Source organism: Podarcis gaigeae, assembly GCF_964106915.1.
Source record: "Podarcis gaigeae genome assembly, chromosome: 3".
NCBI lineage: Eukaryota > Metazoa > Chordata > Lepidosauria > Squamata > Lacertidae > Podarcis > Podarcis gaigeae.
Window position 1 is genome coordinate 40,261,742 of NC_139680.1, and position 21,361 is coordinate 40,283,102.

General features: G+C 41.0%; 1 long non-coding RNA gene across 2 annotated transcripts in view; it reads left to right on the top strand.

Moving 5' to 3' along the window:
- The window catches only part of LOC310840753, a 38,284-nt gene extending 23,514 nt beyond the window's left edge, over positions 1–14,770 (top strand). The window contains exons 3-4 of one of the 2 annotated variants that reach the window (XR_014562090.1): positions 12,176–12,310; positions 14,630–14,770. This is a non-coding gene — a long non-coding RNA (uncharacterized lncRNA). Of the gene's footprint in view, positions 1–12,175; positions 12,311–12,899; positions 12,999–14,629 lie in introns of those variants that run through there. The other variant, XR_014562091.1, reaches the window with a different exon arrangement.
- Positions 14,771–21,361: the final 6,591 nt, after the last annotated feature.

The following is a 21,361-nucleotide window of genomic DNA, read 5'->3' on the forward strand; positions in this document are numbered from 1 at the left end:
GATAGTGTGATAAGTTCAGACATCTTACTCTTTAAAATGTGTAGGATGATCCTGAAGTGCTGACACCAGCATGTTTTAGAAGCTGAAACAAAAGACAGTGTGTTTTGGACTGAGTCATAATTATATTAGCAGAGGTCTGACAGCAGACACAGGTTATATATTCCATTAGTACATTCAGTCATGTACTTTGTTATCTACAAACAAAAGGCACCAGTCGTTCTATTATAATGAGCCCTAAACTTCTCCCTCTTTGTTACCAGTGATTTTTTTAACAAAACCTGTGAAGAACCAAAAGTTTCTATTTTTACTAAAACTGAATGTGTGCTTAATTGGTGATGGTATTTTGAAATAACAGTATTTCCCTATCCTGTGGTCACCTATGTAACAAATGATGTTTTTCTTTTTCTTCATGAGACAAACACAAACACCTATTTTGCTCTTGACATTAAAGCTGCTATATCTTTTCACTTCTAATTGGGAATGTGTTGCATGGGGGGGGGGGGAATCCAAAATACCAAAGCCAAATGCTGGAAGGTTCTTTACTCTGAGCTGAAACTGAAGTAGAACTTGGTCCTTCTTCAAACACTCCAACCCACCTTGTCCTTCCTATTGCTCCTTGCTCCCTTTTATGCCTTGACTCACAACCCTACGTATGCAAATTACCCATATATCTCTTTATCTAAGAAGAACCAACTCCTGCAAATATATTTAAGCATATAACTGCAATCCAGAATCATCAACATTGTAATTTAACTATTGTCCCCTGCTCTATTGAAACTGTTGAGCAGCAGATGTTCTGGTTGGCGACTATGTGCAAGAGACCAGACATCAGTAGATGCATCATAATCAGCAGGGCCCAGGTGTGTAGCCTTTCTTATGTGGCCATTTGTGGCCGAATCATAATGGGTAGGAACCAGATGCTAGGCACTTCATATCCAGCCATCTGATAATTCATACTGTACTTTCCTACCCTTTACCTTGAGAGGTAAATCGAACCTTGGTTCTTTTTTCAGCAGGATGCCCAGTGTTCCGACCAACAGAAGTGAACCATGTTATATTTTTGGTGCCTTGGCTTCGTTATGGTGACCCATATGCTTCTTATATTGTTGTTGCTTCTGTTGTCCTGATTGTCTTCTGTCAGAGTGCATTTGGCTTATGCATCTGTTGCCCAGCAACAGTGAACTTGCATTGTAAGAATTCAGCTGGTGACTTGTGTTGTGGCATTCTGTTTAGCTAAATAGATGTGTAAGAAAACTGTGGTGATGGGTTCTGTTTCCATGCCTAATCTTCTAGGCCAGCTGTTTGAAGACTTTGGGATGTATCTGATGTTAATTGTACTCAGATTGGAACCACTGACATTAATGACTAACTTTGGTTTAGTATATTGGATATCCTTTTCTGACAGGAAAGTCTCAAATTCTACAGAAGAAAACCTGAGTGCCATCATCTAAGATCAATTCCCTTGGGGTTCTCTACTGAAAACTGAAGTAAGAAACTTGAAAGCAGTAACAGAAATAACATGTGGAGTAAAAGGAATTTCAGGCCATTTACTAGAATAATCTGTAATGGTAACAGCATAATAGCAGGTGCCTTTTCAAATGGATCATCGATGTCAATGGTCAGCTTCCCCGAGGCTGAATCAGGAAGTGTGATAGGCTATAACAGTGGCATGTATGTGGTTGCTATCTTGTCATTAAATTGGCAAGTAACACAATATTTCTACCTGCTTCCAGGACACCCAAAAAAATAACAGAATCATAGCCTGGTTTATACAATCCGTTGAAGTGTATCAGTTGTATCAATTTTACTTGTAATTCTGGCGGAACGAAGATGAGTATCACAGACCACAAGACCATCATGTAGGAACAATTTGTCTCATATCTGAAAGAAAGGCAATAGGGCTGGATCTACATTATCATTTTACTATAAGCAGTGTTGGAACTACTGTTAGGAAATGGCTGTCAGACCATATGTAATGGTCCATATCATAGCCATGGTTGCTATCCGAGGATGACAAATGTGTCCAGGATATCAAATAAAAAGTGAGAATCAAAATGACACCCCCCCCCAAATAAGATTTTAAGAGACATCCAAGGTATGTCACAGTCGACACTTCTCAGTTTGCATGCGGAGGGATGTTCCAGAGAATTGATGCCACTGTTATTAGGTGTCTATTTGGCAGCCAAAGCATGACAAAGAGGACCTTCTCCAATGACTGTAAAGAGCAGCTGAGTCTGTTTTCATGTAACAGAGGCAACAATGATAATTGTACAGATAAGTGCACATATTATCTCTGTCTCTGATCTCTTCTGATGCTGCATACTGTGCCCCCATTGTGAAAATGTGTGTAGAGAAACAGAAAATGGTAAGGACACATCTTTGTAACGCTTGGGTGTTCTGCCATGAGTAAAATGACTCTAAATAAGTCATCTTTGGAAGTGCTAGGAAGTTAGAGATGTTACAAGTGCCTGTTCCAAAATGCTTAATGGAAGAGTGCATCTATTGTGTGGAAAGTTTTAAGATGAGACATATCTCTTCACAGGCACACATCTGCAGGACTAGAGTTTGAAATGTGACTATATTTCATGCCTTGCTAGAATTGGTGTGGCCCCTAGAGGTCATCAAGGCCAGTTTGTATGTTACTTATGCATTTTAACATACAACAAGTTGTGTATTAGCAAAAGCAGCACAATGTGTGAACTGAGCATTAGTGATTTAAACTATTGTATTCCTATGCCACTTTTCATTCAAATGAATCTCAAAGCAGCTTATAAACAATAAATAACAATAACCTAATGAAACATAATAGAACATCACAAATACAGCATGAATCATATAAAATAATTAATGTATCAATAAAACAATTACAATCTATAAAACACTATTAACAAAATAGCAACTAAAAATGAGCTAAAGATCACAACTACAACAGAAATCATATTATATGATTAACAAATCAATATGGCTTTCTGATTGCACATGTTGTCTTGTCTTTTGACTTGGAGAACCAAAATTCTAGCCAGCCTCCATCTTATAACTTGCCTAAGGGTTATAGCTAGGCTGCATAAGTTTCATCTCACTTACACTGGCAAAAGCCAAATGTGTGTTTTATCTGCTGTACAATTAGGAGAACATGCCTTTTTGCTTTCAAACTCGGCTTTTCTTTTCTTTAAACACTGCCTTTTGATGTGAACTCTCAAATCAGCTTTGGTGATTTATGACTCGTTCTTCCCTTTAATAAAACTCCCTGTATTGTAAAAGTCCAGGAAAGTTAAATCTTCCATGGTTGCTATAAATTATGAAAAACTTCAAAGAAATCCTAGAGAAAGAAAAGGCATGATATTGTGGTTATAAGGCAACAGGGATGGGTTTCAGAAGACCAAAGCTTTATTTTTGGCTCTGTCGCATACCACACAATCTTTGGCAAGTTGTTTAAACTCTTTACCCTTATTTCACAGATCAGTAAAACTGGGAGGGGAAAGAGGTTTCACCTCACATAGTGTTGAAAGGCTAAGACTGCAAAGCTAAATGCCAGAAGCAATTTTTACAAGCGTTGCTCTGGAGTAGTCACACAGACATCCATTGCATTTTTCTGTTAACTAATTGACTTTCGAGTTACTCTGGCAGGCTTCACCCGAGATTAATTCAAATTCTTGGGAGTTCTACCTTGATGAGATGTGGACTTCCAGCTGAAAATTAATTAGTGATTACATCATTTCCCCATTCTTAAGCAAACTGGTTTATACGCCAGATGATTGTGACTCATAGCGCTGACTTGTATTGTCCTTTTTACTTTCTAACATATTCAGACATTTCTCACATAAAGGATCAATAGCTATTTTGCTCACTGAATTCCTAAAGTGTTTGATCCACACCATGTCCATGTCATAAGATATTCTTGCTTGAAAAGGATATGTGAACTTGGTCCAAATGGCTCCAGTTCAACACAGGGCACAACATATGTGAAGTTACACATATACGTGAAGTTAACACAAACAATTGGTATCTCACCACCAGTTGTTTAGTGGAGAAAGGGAATGGAAAGCAGAGTTAAGTCCAGCTCCCCTCACCCCCCTAAAAGTGCAGATACCCTTTTCTGAATTTGGGTCTGTGTCACTTAATGTCAACTAATCTGGGGGGAAATAATCTTTACAAATAAACCAAGGCAACTGCAAATCTTGTTGTTGTTGTTTAGTCGTTTAGTCATGTCTGCCTCTTCGTGACCCCATGGACCAGAGCACGCCAGGCATTCCTGTCTTCCACTGCCTCCCGCAGTTTGGTCAGACTCATGATGGTAGCTTTGAGGACACTGTCCAACCATCTCGTCCTCTGTTGTCCCCTTGTGCCCTCCATCTTTCCCAGCATCAGGGTCTTTTCCAGGGAGTCTTCTCTTCTCATGAGGTGGCCAAAGTATAGGAGCCTCAGCTTCACAATCTGTCCTTCCAGTGAGCACTCAGGGCTGATTTCCTTAAGAATGGATAGGTTTGATCTTCTTGGAGTCCATGGGACTCTCAAGAGTCTCCTCCAGCACCATAATTCAAAAGCATCAATTCTTCGGCGATCAGCCTTCTTTGTGCTAACTCCCACCCAAAAGTGGCTACTTAAATGACCTGCAACTCAAGTAGCTATTAAGGTTCATGTAGAACAGGGATGGCTAACCTATTGCCTTCCAGATATTGTTGGACTCCAACTCCCATCAAGCACGGCCAGCATGGCCAATGGCCAGAGATGACAGGAGCTGTAGTCCACAACAACAGCCAAAGACCCATAGGCTAGCCATGCTGCATACAGAAGCAGGTTAAACTTAATGCTATTTAGACCTCAAGACTTTTGGAAGTTAACTACCCAGTCAGAAATGAAACATTTTGAACTTTTCTCACTTCCATCTGATAAATTGTGCCTGCCCAAACTACCAATTCTGCATAACTATTCTAGGTTTTTTTCCTGAAGCACATCAATGAAAAATGACACCTTTTGTTATCTCAGTGTTGTCATTTAAAAAAACAAAAACACGTTAATCACAGCAACTTTACATAGCACTTTCAGCCCAGACACATTTACTCCCTGCTTGTGGAAAATGATGCTTTGAAAGTATGGAATGAAATCATAACACATAACTTTGCGACAAAGTTATCAGGGCTATTTATCAAAGGAAGACTGCTCTCTGTTTTCTACAAAACACTTTACTTAGGGATTTCTGTGATTTTTTTTTTTAATGGTTGTCTTCTTTAAAAAGCAAGCCAATGGGTTTTCCCTTGGTACTATTACCTGCAACAGTTTTGTTCTGAATAATATTGTACGCTGCTGTACAAAGGAACACACACACACACACACAAACGAATATCACATGCTTTCAGTATATCTGTGAGGCCAGGATGGATTCTTTAATTCTTGGGCGTCCCCACTCAAATTGGGACTGTTGAGATGCATGCCACAGTCTTAAGTTTGATATTTGATATTTGAATTTCTTCCCCTCCCAGAGTTTGCCTGGCCTCATGTCTGTTCATGTCAGCAGTACATAGACAATGTTGTTTTCAAGGCCTCTTGTGAACTGCCTTAAGTGCTACTGCCTCCATTTAAGGTAGAAAGAACTGGCAACTAGGAGTTGCGTGTGGAAGGGGAGATAATTTTAATGAAAGAATAAAGCTTAATTTAATACTAAATCATTGGGAAATGATCTTAACCAAGTCAGTATTTCTTTATTTTGGCTAATGTCAGAGATGCAGAATCCATCTTACACGTATAAAATTTAAGAGCTTTTAAAGGCATCAATCACTTCACCTCACGTTTCATGGTGAACTTAGCTAATCCACAGTTTCCAAAACAATGTGCAAACTGAAACAGAGTCATCCTTGGAAATCTGCCCTTCTCTGAATTTTCCAGTGCGGTTCTCACATCACATATTATGTACAAAAATGAGAATTCTGTTGCTTTCTAATGCTTATTTTATTTTAATATAGCTGTATTATTTTTACCATTTTATTTATTTTATTTTCAACAAGTTTCACAATCTCTTATTTATTGGTTCATTTAGAAAAATATGCATATACCCCTATTCAGAAATAGTACCTGAGCGGTTTACAACAATTATACATGAAACCAAACAGTGAAGCCATATTAAAATGTTAAAATCAGAAATCAGCTAACAGCTATTGAAAGACGTATTGTTTTAATTGTCTGCATAAGCCTGACGGAATAGAAAAGTTTTCAATTGGGGTTTAAAAATCAAAAGTTATGCAACATCAGTTAAAAACACTATAAAAATGCATTAAAAGTATTTCTGTTATATAAAAAATATAATTAATGAATAATTGTAAATTGTGCTGATAAAGTTTTTTTATTTTCATGATTTTATTTCTCCTGTTACATTGTCTTTCATTACAACCAATATGCTTCTGATAATTAGAATTCTCAGAGTTTGATGATCCAGTCATTGGCCAAGGATAGTTTTGCAGCTTTCCATTTTTTTTTAAAGCATACATCATTTTTGCTACCACAATCATACAGAAGGTTAATTCTACATGTTATTAAATGAGACATATACTTTAAAATAATAATAATAATAATAATAATAATAATAATAATAATAATAATAATAATAATAATAATTTATTTGTACCCTGCCCATCTGGCTGGGTTTCCCCAGCCACTCTGGGCGGCTTCCAACAAAGATTAAAAATACATTAAAATGTCACACATTAAAAACTTCCTTTCAGATGTCTTCTAAACATCAGATAGTTCTTTATCTCTTTGACATCTGGTGGGAGGGCGTTCCACAGGACGGGGGCCACTACCGAGAACGCCCTTTGCCTGGTTCCCTGTAGTTTTGTTTCTCGCAGTGAGGGAGCTGCCAGAAGGCTCTCGGCACTGGACCTCAGTGTCCGCGTAGAACGATGGGGTGGAGACGCTCCTTCAGGTATACTGGGCCGAGGCCGTTTGGAGGGGGGGCAGTAATGTATTTATCTATCTATAATATCAAGCCTTTTCTGGTGCCTCAGGACAGCTAAAAGCGCTTAAACTCTATTAGAAATTATAATTCAGTTTTTTTAAAAAACAAAACAGAGAAAGTGCAGCAGATTAAAACAAAAGCACTGGGGGAAAATTTGTCGGAGAAAACAAATGCCTGTATAAATGAGTAGGGAGTGAAATGGATTCAGTATTCATTTCATACTTATCAAAACCAAGATGCAAACCCAAACATAGCCATCCTTCAAAATTCACACTCCTCTGAATTTTGCAATGCAGTTCTCTAGCCATGTAGTGTGTTCAAAAAATGCATATACTAGGATAAAGGATAGCCTAAGTATACAGATACATATTAGGAGAAATTTACATTACAATGCTGATAAATTTTCATGAAGACTTCTTTTAAAAAATCACAGGCAGATATGGAAATAGGCCGAACTGAACTGAAGACTTTAAAAATGAGAAACTGAACTGAGAGAAACAAAAAATGACAGATTTGCCTATCCTTAAGCTAACCAGAAAGGTGGCCTACTTGTTTGCATGGCCATGTGGCAAAACCTCAGAGCCTTCTGAGCAAATTTTATATATTGAGAGAGATTGTATTCCGGGAATAAGTCAACATTAAATTCAGTCCATGAGTTCAATATCTGCAGGTTTTACAGATCATTTTTAAATCAAAAGCTTATTTAGATTCTTCAAATGTTTTGGTTTAATAGCTGGAGTAATAATGAGACTTATAAGCTTTTGCACTCTCAGCCCCCCTGTTAACCAAAGCAATTTAATCTGCTTGGACTTTAGTAGTCAGTAATGTCCTTCATTCTAAGGTTGATGGTAGCGCAGTCCAGTTTTAAGTATTAAGGATCAAGAAAGGCTTGTTCTGGATTAAAGAGTCACCTGCTATAGATTAGCTATATGACAAAGCATTTCCAAACAGAAGTTATATTAAACTGTTTTTAGCCTCTGCTCGCAGCTGCTCTGATCGTAGCTGGAAAATGTGAATATTCATCAGGAAAACACATCTGCATCACCAACCATGCAGTCACATGGATAACTGATCCAAGTCACAAAGGTTGACCCTTCTGAAGGCTGAGATAAAGCAAAAGTCAATCAGAAGAGCTGGCAGAGAGCTCTTCTTTTCCATGACTGAAATGACTCTGCATGATGCAGACCTTCTGTGCATTGTTCACCTATAGCAGCAGTCTGTGTTGAAAAAACCCAGTTAGATTGGCCCAGTTCATACAGTCCCCCCCCCAGAGTGGTCCCATGGCCATCACTGTGAAGAGAAAGTAATTTATGAGCTGACTGGGCCTTACAGCATCCAACTGATGATTCACATAAGCTTTTAAAAATGTTCTCATGGAAATCATTGCTGGGAGACAGGGAGAAAGTGGATTGTTCTTCCAAAGGGATTTTAACATATAATCACCGGGCTATCAACTCAGGTTTATTCTCCTGGTCTCCCCAGTTCATGTCCCAGGGGCCCTTTAGCTTTGGACGCTACTAGAGATAGTGGAAGACCTCTGAGGTTCTTCAGAGTTTAATTTGGCTTTAAAAAAGGAGACATTCATAAACCTTAAGTTCTGCATTGTTCAGACTAAAAAGAGTGTTGGGCCCCAGTGCGTTATGGTAGCTACAGTTCTTTCTAGAGTGCCTGTAATACAATATAGGTTCTAAGGTGTCCTTAAAAACTATAGTACTCAGGATGTCTTACTAACCTGTGCATATCCAGTCAGAGAAAAACTTTTCTAAAAGTATTCTACAGACTCTCCAAGTGTCCCTATTTTTCAGGCATGTCCCTGATTTAGAGAAGCCATCCCAGAACAAAGGAAAAACAATAGAGTGCGCCTCCATGGGTGAAGTAAAACCGCTGTGGTGACATCACTGAAGTGACCTCCCAAGGATGCAAACCTGGGCATTGTGTATGGTGGTCCTGAGCTGCCCAGATGGCAAGACCGCCCTCTCGGCTACACTGATGTGGTTTAAAGGAAAGCAGATGTCAGAAGTCCAGGTTCTCAGCTTGATAACACAGTAAGTGTGGGTAATTAAAAAGGAGGACTAATTGCAAAAACAAACAGATAGCTCCGGACGGCTATGACAAAGCTGCCGGCATCATTACTTAAGATGACCCTTCTGAAGACTCCTTCCGGCTGTGACTGAAGATATTGAACTTACAACTCTTACATCTTTTGTTCAGCTTCCTATCTTGAAGCCCTCCCATTCGCTGACTTTTCGGACTTAGTGGATCAGCTCCAATTTCCTCCTGTGCTGAGAGGCTGAGTCTATTCGTGACTATTTGTGCTTCCTGCAAGCTTTGGTTGTGTTCCTGCCTGCTCTCAGCTACTGCCTTATCAGTCGGTTCGTCAAGGTCAGGAAGAGCCAAAATCTGCAGCTGCCTGTCTAACATCTAAGCCTCTCTGTTCCTGGCTGCTTTCTGCAGTTGGCTGCAAATCTTCGCTTAGAGCTGGCTCATTCCTGACACCAGCTTGTCTGCAGGAGTTGCTGGAAGGAGACATTCAAGGCACCATCCAACTGTCTTAGGGACACCACTCCACATTTATTTAGGGTTTACTCCTTTGCCCTTTCTTCTCCCAAAGATGCTCCACAAGGACACAGAGCTTTAGGATCGGAGTTTTCCTTCTCCTAGATGAGCTGCCTTCTCAGGTTGATGAGCCCCATCTGCCCCTCACTTCCCTCTACAGCACATGCAGAAACAGCCTTCCTGACCAAGGGACCCACTATGGTTCTGTACCCAACTCTAATTTGCCAACCTTCCTTGCAGCAACCTATTCCCCACTGTAAGGGGGGGAGACTGCACTGCACATTCTTGTTGGGAGTTACTGCAGACAGCTGTGCACTAGTGCAACGTGGCTTGTGGAAGCAGGGTGTGTTGATTTAACATACTTTGGAACCTTTTAAAAAACATTTCAATGTAAACATGCCCAGAGCACGTCAAAAATCAACAACTCTTGAACCAAAGCCAGGATTTCTGGGGTGTATTAGAAGGAAATATCCTCTGTAATTACTTCAAGGCATAGAAAATCCATCATAGCCCAGTTATATTATCACAGTGACTACTTAGCTGCAATTAAGAGCTTCTTACTTATTTCTAATTAAGAGTTTTCTTCACTTTTAGCTGGGCTTGGTGATGCCATTGTTCCTTTTAATGCAGATATGTTTCTCCCCAACCCCCTTCTCCTTGGAATAACTTAACAGCTTGTAATATATTTCCCGAGCTGAGTTCCCTCAACTAGCAAAAGTTTCTTCTTTCCCCTACAAGATGGTTGTCAGCAATAATCAGAACTAGAATAAAAATCTAATCTTGAATTAATTTGAATTGTAGTGCCAAATGTCAGCAGTTGGTAAAATCAAAATATCTGAAAAATATGGAAGTTGGATAAACAGATACTGACACTGCTTCTCAGGGCAGACAAAAACTTGGATCCATAAAGGAGCAACTGAGGTCTGGATGCATAAATCATCTGACTTCAGTGGAAGAAATGGGCCAATTAACAATTTAAGACAATTAAAGCATTTGCTTTTTTTAAAAAAGCTTACTGTTTATAATTATGGAAAATATTCTGCTTTCTGTGGAGCATTAATTTTTGTTCAAGTTATGTTCCTTTTATTTCAATGACCATTTCTGTATATAAGGACTTTTCCAATATAAGCAACACCCTAGAAAGATTAATTGCTACCTTTGAATAAATATTGTGTGTGAAATATAGTAGTAGCAGTAGTAAAAGTAGTAATTTATTATTTATATGCTGCCCACCTGGCTAGGTTGTTCCAGCCACTCTGGGCCACTTCCAACAAATTAAAACATTAAACAAAATAAAGCCATCAAACATTAAAACTTCCTGTACCGGGCTGCCTTCAAATGTCTACTAAATGTCAGATAGTTGTTATCTCTTTGACATCTGATGGGAGGGTATTCCACAGAGCAGGCACAACTACCAAGAAGGCCCTCCACCTGGTTCCCTATAATCTCACTTTTCACAATGAGGAAACTGCTAGAAGGCCCTTGGAGCTGGATCTCCACGTCTGGGCTGACAATGGGGGTGGAGATGCTCCTTCAGGTATATAGGGCAAGAAGCAGATCACTGTTCATTGCTCAGATTTTTCTGCAACCAGGCCTGGGATCATTTTAAAACAGGGATGGGAAAATGTGTCAATTTTATTTTATTTTTTCTCCATTTCTCATTTTTCCAATTGTAAGTTCAACTCTTGACATTTCTTCAAAGTTTGTGAATTCTTCTTTTAAAAGTTCTTGTGAAAATTGATCAGCATTTCCCCCTATAATACATATTTACGCAAAGCAATTATGCAAAGCCGGCAAAAAAGAAAAGTCTTCCCCCTAAAAAAAGCTAAAGAAAGGCTCACAAGTTCCCACACCTCTTTTTCTAGAAAAAAGCGCCCTGGTTCTTTTTACTAAAATATGCATATTGTAATGATTTCATTTATATACTCATTATATGCCAAAATAGCTTCTAAGCTGTTTGCAACCATAAAATCAATCCATTTTAAAAAATGTAAACCATAAAATCACTTGTTCGGTTTGGAAAAATTCTTGCCTAAACTTGTGTGTCAGCAGAATGCCAATGCATTCTGCCAACACAGAGGGGGCATTTTATATTTCAGCAAGGCCCATCTCCATGTCACCACAAGCTGATAGTCATCAGGCTTTGGCAAAGCTAAGCATTAACTGACCATTGTGTCTTTACTGGGCAGTGAAGAGGAAGACATTGTTTCAGGTAATCTGGTCCTGAGTTACTTAGGGCTTTGTGTGTAAGTAGCAGAACCTTAAAAGTGGCTTGGTGGCTAATACGCAGTCAGTACAGATCCCTTGACACGGGTGGCACTGTGGTGTAAACCACTGGGCCTTGGGCTTGCCGATCGGAAGGTCAGTGGTTTGAATCCCCGCAACAGGGTGAGCGCCCATTGCTCGGTCCCTGCTCCTGCCCACCTAGCAGTTCGAAAGCATGTCAAAATACAAGTAGATAAATAGGTACTGCTCTGGCGGGAAGTTAAACGGCATTTCCATGTGCTGCTCTGGTTTCACCAGAAGCAGCTTAGTCATGCTGGCCACATGACCCAGAAAAACTGTCTGCAGACAAACTTCAGCTCCCTCGGCCAGTAAAGCGAGATAAGCACCACAACCCCAGAGTCGTTTGTGACTGGACTTAACTGTCAGGGGCCTTTACCTTTACAGATTCCTTGGCACTGCTGTGATGTGTGTCTCTTAAGAAGCTGCTCTCTACCCATGCCATGGTGTTAAGTCAGCAAGAGGCATTATAAGTACACAGCATACTTATGAGGACGGAACAACACGATGAAGGAGAGAAAGGTTTGCTACCTGGAATTTCACTAACGATCTTAATGCCTTCTCCAGAGCTATTTTGGCTGCATGCTGGAAAGCAATGCTTATGGATCACAGGGGATCTGGTTACTATTTCGGCTACGCAACAGAAAAGAGGAAATGTGTGTCAAAAGTTCAGCCACAAGGTGGAGGACTTTAATGTTGTTGTGGGTTTCTTCTTCTCGTTGCTTGCCTTCTCATTGCTAGGACTACTTGCTTTTACATTAACGTAAAAGTGAAGTCGTAAAATAACCAGGCAAAGATCTGAAATTAAAAATTATACTCTACCACTACACTGAGAAACATCTGAAGAAGAATAGTGTCCAGATTAGTGTCTCTGTGTGTACATGTTGCACATCCTAAATATATGACTACATATTTCAATAATTTTTGGCAAAGTTTCATTATTGAGAATAAGTAGATATAATATGTATACCCAAATGACATGGATAGATAGAATTTTTTTTGAGGGGGACTGTATTATTAAGCATTATTTTGCTTGTAATTATAGAACAATTAATATTAACCTTCCCTGGATGTCTGCTTTAAGCTAGTCTATTTTTAAATGTTATTTTAGGAAACCATGTACCATCTAAACCTATTAGAGTTCTGTGGTTTGGAGTATCAGGAGAAACTATTCTGCGAACAAGATCCCTCTCCATTTTCTGCCTTGAGGATATAAATGATGAAATAAATGAAAGCTTTTAATCTTATGTAGGATGGATTGCTTCACTTTCACCCCCATGGATTAAAGTCACCAAACCAAAAGCAGAGCTCTGTTCACAGTGCATATTATAGCTGTAACATAAATCAGACCAAAGGGCAGAGTAATAAAAAGGATAAGCAACAGTGAAAACTAAAACCATAAAACATACTGCTATTGAACTAAAGACTTATTTTGTAATCTAAGAATCTAGTGTTCTGCAGTTGTGTTACTTGCCTGTGCAGAACTGTCCTATTGGCACTCATACATCCGAGATCTTTGCTTTCAGCTTGCCTGTGGGCAATGCTATCTGTGTTGGAAACTCAAGACAGTTGAGCAAGTTTTGCTGTGCCTTTATGAAACCTTCTTAAAATGCTGGCTGCAAATGCTTCCCTGTACCGACTTACTTGGAAGTAAGCCCCATTGAACTCTTTGAGTTCTCAGTAGACATGTATATGGTTGCATTATACTCATGGATGTAGAAATATCTGAATTTACCTTTGGTTTGGATTGAGTGGTGGCATCCCTCTGCTCGTTTCTGTTGCGTCAGCTGGCCTCCTGCTGGCCACTGCTGGCAGAATGAAGCCAGCATGAGTGCAGGCCATTGCTACATCCTGAACAAAAGCCCCATCAGTGGAGGCCAGTGGGCACTCCTGAAATGGGGCATTCCTGGGGTTGGGTTAGGGGGAGCCAACCTGGGATCTGCTGAATCCTGGATTCAGTTAAGAGTTGGCTCAGGGATCAGACCCATCTTCCATCATGAGTGGCTGGGCTATATATGGTATGGTGGTTCTGCTGTTACACAGAGCCTCAGTGGCAGTAGACTGCAATTACCAGAAGTCCTTGGTAAGATGGCCTAGTCAACAGACTTCATGGGAACCATCACATAGTGACTCTTTGCTACAAAATGAGGAGCTATTCTGTTCATAGAATAATAAAACTGGAAAGCTGCAAGGGATCATTAGGATGAGACTGAGATCCAGCGCCAAGGGCCTTCTGGTGGTTCCCTCATTGCGAGAAGTGAGGTTACAGGGAACCAGACAGAGGTCCTTCTCAGTAGTGGCACCCGCCCTGTGGAACGCCCTCCCATCAAATGTCAAGGAAGCTATCCTATTTTTAAAAGACATCTGAAGGCATACATACGCTTCGGGTTACATACGCTTCAGGTTACATACTCTTCAGATTACAGACTCCGCTAACCCAGAAATAGTACCTTGGGTTAAGAACTTTGCTTCAGGATGAGAACAGAAATCATGCTCTGGTGGCACGGCGGCAGTGGAAGGCCCCATTAGCTAAAGTGGTGCTTCAGGTTAAGAACAGTTTCAGGTTAAGAACGGACCTCTGGAACGAATTAAGTTCTTAACGCGAGGTACCACTGTATTATTATTATTACCATCAGAAAGCTATTCCTGATGTTTAGTTGGAATCTCCTTTCTTGTCATGGGAATCCATTGGCTCTGCTCCTAGTCTATAGAGCAGGAGAAAACAAGCTTGCTCTATCCTGCATGTGGCAGCCCTTTAGACATTTGAAGATGGCTATCATAATGTAAAATTTGGGCTTCTGCTTCAACACAAAACAAGAGGCACTGACTATATATTCACAGAGGAAAGAAACAAGAAACAGTAAATGAAAACAAAGGAACAAGGAGAACTATTTCGAAACTATGGATTGCACTATGGAAGCTGCTTTTTGGAACTGCTTTGTTGCTGCTATGAGCTGAGCTTGAGAAGTATTTCAGTTTCAGAGTAAGGTATGTGGACAGTTTTATAGCTGGTTCAAAGGATATATTGACAATTAAGTAGAAAAACTGTAGCGCATTTCATGAGCATTGGTTGTAGAGATCTTCTTTTCATACCCCATAACTATAGCAATGTTATCAACACAGCGCAAACATAGCACCTTTTTTTTGCAGTTCTGGAAACAAATAGATTTGTGCTGTTGGCACACACATTTGAAATATAAACCCATTTAATTCTTCATAAGAAAGTGCTTGGTAAGTAGATCCAACAAGCTGGCTGCGGACAGATGTTCTTGAGAAATAATCACATGTGGCTTGAAATGGGGAGCGGGATGGAGAGCACTGCTCCCTCTGCTGCCTTGAATGGATTCTTGAAACACAACCATGCCATACCAAATCTTACTCACAGAGGATCGCAGGAAAAGTCCTCCTAACTCAGCCTTGACCAAGCTGGTGCTCACAAGATGTTCTGGGCTGAACTTCCCATCAACTTTATATCCAAGCTATCTCCAAGACCCTATTCCTGCATAAGAACTTGCGTAGGTTCTGAGATCTTCAGGGGAGGCCCTTCTCTTGGTCCCACCACCCTCACAAACACACTTTGGAGGTACGTGGCAGAGGGCCTTCTTTGTGGCTGCTCCCAGGTTTGGGAACTCCCTCCTTAGAGAAGTTAGACTAGATCCCTCCTTGTTGTCCTTCTGCTGTCTGGTGAATATTTTCTTGTTCCAACAGGCTTTTGGGAACTGACTACTTTTTTTTTGTAATGAGGGGGCTGGTGCTGTTCTATTTTTGCTGTGATTGTCTCTGTGTTTTTAATAGATCACAAACATGCCCCCCCATCCCACATTTAATTCTATTAATTTCAAATAGGTTTTTTTTTTTAAATTACACCTCCAATGCTTTTAGCTGTTCTTATTTTATCTGAAAGCCTCTTTGACTCCCTGTCAAGGAAAAAGGTGATATATATATAAGTATATCATCATCCTCACCATCTGACCCAACCAACCCTGCTTGGGCTGATGGGAGTTGTAATCCAAAGCTTCCTTGGCTCCACAGAAATAGAGGAATCTAAGGCGCAGGGTTACCCCCAACTGCAATAGCATGCAAATATCAAATCAATGCTGTTTGTTGCTACACAATTCTGGAATTTGCTTTTCCATTTAAGCAGAAAGAAACAAAGGCCTGCAAGTTGCATTTTGGAGACGATGTCACTCCCCAATAAATCATGATATGGCATTGTTTAATGTAAAAATTATTTTAAAGAGATTAATTGCTTATGTAACTCAAGCTATCTTTGACTCCAGTTTAGCACAAGCCCCTTGGGCGACATCTGTGAAAATGAAAACTGAAGCTGTTTTCCATAGTGTGAACCCCACCCACCAGATGCCTGAGGTAACAGGCAGCGCTGGGTGGGGCCCACTTACGTTCTTTTCCAGTGCAAAGAGAATCCATATGCATGCTGCCAGAATGGTACTTATTTTAGATTAAGAAGAGAACAATAAAACAAGACGAAATGAACAGGCTTAAACAGGAGACAGAGCCGAGGTTGTGCTTTGCAGCCGTAATTCCAGCGAACGCAAAAATGTCTGCCCCCACCCGCCATCAAAAGCTATGGCCACAATATACTGAAAGTGGGAAAATAGAATTCAAACAAGCAGAGATACCACCCATATTGATGGACATTTTAAGTATGATTATATCAAGGCTTTCTTCCTGACCATACATTTGGGAATGCATGCATTTAGAGTTAAACCAGCCTTCTCCAGTCAGAGGCCTTCCAGATATTTTGGACTACAATTTGCATGAGTGACTGGGGCTGATGGGAGTTGTAGTCCAAAACATCTGAAAGGCTGGTTTAACAGGGTGGTTTAACAGCATTTAGTTAATAGTTTTCAGAACAATTTGTCTTTGCCTCTTTCTGAGGCTGTGAAGTGCATCAGCAGCAGCAGTTCCTGATCAAGGCTGACCTATTTTAGGGACTGCAGAGCTACTAACTGTAGCCGGTTTTTTGTACCTTTACCTCATTGTGTAGGTTTTATTCATATTTGCTTCTGGACTCGTTCAATATGTGCGTGACCATGCATATGCACATCGCACAAAAACTGGAAGTGAATTTTAAAATTGCAAAAATGGCAAACCCACGCTGGAAAAGAAATTGGAAGTGTTGGACTGTGTATGGGATGGCACCAGTGTATGTGCTGTGGCACACAAGTTTGGCAGGTATGAGTCCAGCATACATGTCTTTAGGACACAGGAGAAGGAAATCCAAGCATCAGGGGCAATGAGCAGCTCTGGAGCACCCAGGTATAGGACAAGGCCCACTCAAGACATATGAGACACTGAACCTGTAGCTAGAAGATATGAACCACCAGCACATCCCCTTGAATGGCAGCGACTTGCGCAAGAAGGGTCTCAGGCTGTATGCCTTACTCCAAACTAGGGATGGGTGAATCTGCCAGTTTTGGTTCTTCCAGTTTCTCATTTTTTCAGCTACCAAAGTTTGTGCAGCAATTTGCAGTTTTCTCTTTTTAAATGAATCTTCATGAAAATTATTCAGTATTTTAGTGTGAATTTTTCTTTTGCTTATTTAGAAAAGTTTTCTCCTGCTTTATCTCCCCAAGAGCTTCCCAAAGCAGCTTTCAAAAGATGGGAGAGACCGTCATCATATATTACAACATTTTAATTTTATTTCCCCCACCCTCCCCACCAAAAGAAAAGGCATATTTAGCTGTACAAGAGCCATTGCTCACTGTTTTAAGTCTTAGCCTTTTATTGAAAGAAGTTCTCAAGACGTCTTATATCACACTACAAAAACAATATAGTAAAAGAATATTGCCATCTGTTCTATAGATTCCTTCGTGTATAATTACCCACAAAAATGTGTTGGCGTACTAGATTCCTTGTACTATAGGCTATAAAATGGCGCTTGGATCACAGTTTCTGTATATAATTACATTTTATGTGAAAAGGGAGAAGAAGCTGAACCTTTGCTTATTTTTGTCAGACACATTAGGCTTCCACCTTTTACTTCATCAGAACCTCCCAACTTCCTTCCCCCCTTGCTACTTGACAACATGCTACTGTCTGGCCTGTCAAGTCCCCTGCTCCCTCCTCTGTCAAGTCCCCCAGTGCTCCCTCCTCTTGTCTACACGGTGCTGTTCAACAGTAGGGCAGTTTATGCAGGAGAAAGCTATCCCTGGCTGCTGGTTATGACAGCTGAAGGTGATCTTCAGGAATGGTGGTCCTGTGCCTCTGAAGGCCAGCTGCTGGAAAACTCAAATGGGGCCAAACCCTTGGTCTCTGGCCCTGCTTGTGGGGTCCCCAGAGCTTTCTGATTGTCACTGAGGGAAAACAGAGGATCAACCAATAGGCTTTTGTGTTGAACCAGTGAGGCTATTGTTGTGCTCATTCCAGAGGAAAATTCTTAGCAGACTGGATGTTACTTGTAGGCAGTTTGTTGCTGGTTCTATGCTAAGCTATTTTATGAAATCGCATATAGGATCTAGGGTTTTGTCATCCTATTCCCACTCACTTCATGAGTACTGCTACTATCTGACACATTTATTTTCTCTGCCTGCCTGGTTGTTGCCTGGCATGAAAGTCCCCTGATCACATTCTTTGCCGCAACTTGGGCTTTCAGAGGATCTCCTGGGTGCTGTGGCTTTTCCAGTCGCCAAGGCCATGCTAAAAACTAGGCTGTGGGACACAGATCGCCAGGAACTAATCTCAGCTGTGGAAAAAACATGTTCCCCTCTTTATTTTCGACTCTCCTGGGCACAGGAATTTAACCTTAATTATTTACAATTTTTGTTTAACCCGCAAGAAAGAAGGGCTTTTTCGCTGGCTAGGTTCAATTCTAATCCTTCTAACCTCCTTTGGGGCAGGTTTCTGGGTACAGCAGAAGGAGATAGGATATGCCCACGTGATGCCCACCTGGTGGAAACTCTAGCTCACATGGCCCTTAAATGTAAAATGTATGATGATCTCCGCCAACAAGTTTTAGACCATCTATGTATCCCAATATGGAAACCAGAGACAGAGGTCATACGCTTCTTATTACAGGGGAGAGATCAGGAGCTCACCAAGACAGTAGCTAAGTTCCTCTATTTTTTGTGTGTGGCCGAAGTATGCTACAGGACCCTGCCCTTGCTGGAGACCCACAGAGGTGAAATAGATTGCTTGCCTCCTCTTCTTCGCTTTGGCAAATGACTGTATTGTTGAAATGGTGATGAGATCGTACTGGCCTATTTATTTTGAGGGACACAGGTGGCGCTGTGGGTTAAACCACAGAGCCTAGGATTTGCCAATCAGAAGGTTGGCTGTTCGAATCCCTGTGACGGGGTGAGCTCCCATTGCTCGGTCCCTGCTCCTGCCAACCTAGCACGGTCCCTGCTCCTGCCAACCTAGCACGTCAAAGTGCAAGTAGATAAATAGGTACCACTCCGGCGGTATGGTAAACGGCGTTTCTGTGCATTGCTCTGATTCGCCAGAAGCGGGTTAGTCATGCTGGCCACATGACCCGGAAGCTGTACGCCGGCTCCCTCGGCCAATAAAGTGAGATGACTGCCACAACCCCAGAGTCGGCCACGACTGGACCTAATGGTAAGGGGTCCCTTTACCTTTATTTATTCTGAATGTTTGTAAGTGATGCCAATAAAGGTTTGATGATGACATTCTTTGTCATCATACTGAGACTAGACTATCACATTTCTAAGTGGTCGGCCCCACCTGAAAGGATCAAAGGATGGCACAGATTCGCCTGCAAGGCAAAAACAGTGGTGGCCCCAGAGAGGGCATCCTCTGTGGCAGCCCCATAGATGTGGAATTCTCTCCCCACAAGGATGTGTCAAAGGCGTGAATCTACCCAGCCAAAGAGTTTGAAGCTTGGTTAATAGTTTGCCATCATCCCATGTATGCAGATCCTCCGGCTTTTAAGTAATAATAAAAAAACTGACTCCAACTCTAAAAATGCACTCCGGATGGAAGAACATGGCTATAAAACAATTAATAATCCATAACAATATTTAAATCAGACTCATATGCACATCTCTGTGTAGCAGGCTTAATGACACATCTGGTCCATGGCACTGTAACCTTCTTAAGGAATATTTTGCCAGATGTTTGTGGTTTGTTAATTAGAAATTTTGTGAGAAGATAGATGATGCTTCTATCAGCTCCCCTTGGAAACAGATTACTGCCAGCACTAACCCTTCTAAAATATATGTTTCTACTCCAGGGAACATTGCCACAATAAAGGGATGATTAAATGGCTTGCTCATTGTTAATATGAGCTTGAGTTGCTAGGCCATATTGCATCAGTGTTCGTAACTCAAATATTTTAGATTCTCAACCCTAAATTTCAGATTTTTTTTCATGGCCAGTTTCCTCACCGGGGAAAAAGCCCATCATGGATTCTCCCCTTGTGAACAGCTACAAACAAAAAATACATGCATCCCCCTCAAAAAAAATATGACAATTGCTAAATGTGAACTATATTTTAGAGATAACAGAACACCCATTACAATCTAGAATGGATTCCTCTGTAGGATTCAGCTAAGTTGTGGGATAGCTCAGTCGGCAGAGCATAAGACTTTGAATCTCAGGGTTGTAGGTTTGAGCCCCACATTAGGCAAAGGATTCCTGCAGTGCAGGAGGTTGGACTAGATGACCCTCATGGTCCCTTCCAACTCTACAATTCTATGATTCTATGGGTGGAACAAGGTCTGCTCGCCAATGGGCCCCCTCTTTTTGCCCCCTGTGCCCCCCAAATCTTCTCTGGTGGGTTGGGGAAACTCTTAGAATAAGTTTAGGGGTGCACATGGGGAGCAGGGAAGTGCAATTGCATGAGTTGACCTCATTCCCCACATGCACACTTCACTTAGCACTATGCTGAATCCCGCTCCTTGCTTCTTTCTTCTTGTTGCCTCCTGTTGCACCGACTAGAGGAGACCTTGTATATACAATGCTGCATATACACTGGTGCAAGGGACTTGTGAGCATGCAATGGAACACCCAATCCTCACCTGTCCACTCCAGCACCCCGCACCTTCTCAGAAGTAGCTCTGGGGGGGGGGGGTCCAAAGCATAATTCTGGTGTGCATGAACAGGGAGAAGAGAAAACAATTGTGCCAGAGAAATTGCACTGGCACAGCGTTGGACATAATCCTACACATGGATCCTGCAGAACCAATATGAGGAGTATGTACATAATCTCCTGTCCAGTTAGCAGCCATTAATCTTTCCATGTACTGCCCCCTTTTTAACTGTAAGAGTTTCTTATACTGATCCCATTAAATCCGATAGTTCTGAATTCAGAATTCGACACCAGCAAATTAGTGTTTGAACTCCCTCTGTAAAGCAAAGAAGATCAGGCCAGCATAGATTTTTTTAAAAAAAGAATTATATAAATGCCTTGTCAGTTAAAAGCCCAGGATGCTGTATTTTCACACCTTTGGTATTTGTGAGTCTGAACACTTTCTCACCAAAGAAAGCAATTCACTTCCCTAAGTACGATGGGGAGTATTCAACTAAATTTTACTCAGAGTAGACCCATTGAAATGAATGGGCCTAACATAGTCATGTTCATTCATTTCAGCA